This window comes from Poecilia formosa, unplaced genomic scaffold (genome assembly GCF_000485575.1).
Source record: "Poecilia formosa unplaced genomic scaffold, Poecilia_formosa-5.1.2 Scaffold106, whole genome shotgun sequence".
NCBI classification, from domain to species: domain Eukaryota; kingdom Metazoa; phylum Chordata; class Actinopteri; order Cyprinodontiformes; family Poeciliidae; genus Poecilia; species Poecilia formosa.
In genome coordinates this window covers 1,977,475-1,979,226 of record NW_006800045.1, presented here as the reverse complement: position 1 = coordinate 1,979,226, position 1,752 = coordinate 1,977,475, and positions in this window count along the sequence as shown.

Here is a 1,752-nt window from a genome sequence, read left to right as displayed (position 1 = left end):
TGCCTCGGAGGCAGGCCCTCCCCCCGAGTCAGGCCCTGCTTCCGAGACAGGACCTGCCTCCGAGTCAGGACCTGCTTCCGAGACAGGACCTGCCTCCGAGTCAGGACCTGCTTCCGAGACAGGACCTGCCTCCGAGTTAGGACCTGCTTCCGAGACAGGACCTGCTTCCGAGTCAGGACCTGCTTCCGAGACAGGACCTGCCTCCGAGTCGGGACCTGCTTCAGAGACAGGACCTGCCTCCGAGTCAGGACCTGCCACCGAGTCAGGACCTGCCTCCGAGACAGGATCTTCCTCAGAGTCAGGAACTGCCTCCGAGTTGGGACCTGCTTCCGAGACAGGACCTGCCTCCAAGTCAGGACCTGCCTCTGAGTCAGGACCTGCCTCCGAGTCGGGACCTGCCTCTGAGTCGGGACCTGCCTCTGAGTCGGGACCTGCCTCCGAGTCGGGACCTGCTTCCGAGACAGGACCTGCCTCCGAGTCGGGACCTGCCGCCGAGTCGGGACCTGCTTCCGAGTCAGGACCTGCCTCTGAGACAGGACCTGACTCTGAGACAGGACCTGCCTCCAAGTCGGGACCTGCTTCCGAGTTAGGACCAGCCTCCAAGTCAGGACCTGCCTCTGAGTCGGGACCTGCCTCTGAGACAGGACCTGCCTCCGAGTCGGGACCTGCCTCTGAGACAGGACCTGCCTCCGAGTCAGGACCTGCTTCCGAGTCAGCACCTGATTCCGAGTCAGGACCTGCCTCCGAGTCAGGACCTGCTTCCGAGTCAGGACCTTCCTCCGAGTCAGGGCCTGCCTCTGAGTCAGGACCTGCCTACGAGATAGAACCTGCCTACGAGACAGGACCTTCCTCCGAGTCAGGACCTGCCTCCGAGACAGAACCTGCTTCCAAGTTAGGACCTGCCTCCGAGTCAGGACCTGCCTACGAGACAGGACCTGCCTCTGAGTCAGGACCTGTTTCTGAGTCAGGACCTGCCTCCGGGACAGAACCTGCTTCCAAGTTAGGATCTGCCTCCGAGTCAGGACCTGCCTACGAGACAGGACCTGCCTCTGAGTCAGGACCTGTTTCCGAGTCAGGACCTGCCTACGAGTCAGGACCTGCCTCTGAGACAGGACCTGTCTATGGGTCAGGACCTCCCTCCGGGTCTGAACCTGGCTCCGAGTCATGACCTGCTTCTGGGTCAGGACTTGCCTCCAGGTCAGAACCTGCTTCTGGGTCAGGACCTGTCTCCAGGTCAGGACCTACCTCCGGGTCAGGACCTACCTCCTGGTCAGGACCGGCCTCCGAGTAAGGACCTCCCTCCGAGTCAGGATCTGCCTACAAGACAGGACCTGCCTCCTGGTCAGGACCGGCCTCCGAGTCAGGATCTGCCTACAAGACAGGACCTACCTCCAGGTCAGGACCTACCTCTGAGTTAGGAACAGCCTCCGAGTCAGGACAGACCTCCGAGACAGGACCTTCCCCCGAGTCCTCATGCCTCACGGTGTTTCCAGGATTTTTCTCACCAACAGAGAGACACGTTGTCAGAAGTGTCAAGACTGGATGCGTTTCTTCAGGAGAACTTCACAACTCACGGGAGTGGATCATTATGGCCTTTAGAATGCTTTCAAGTTTTGGGTCTGAGAATACCGGAAACTTTTAGTCATCCGCTGTTATAGTCAGAGCGAGGTGGGTAGAGCCTACCGAAGAGTGCGGATGGGGGGCTTAGGGAGCGGTGGCGGACTGGGGGGGCTAGAGTATAGTTAGAAGGGG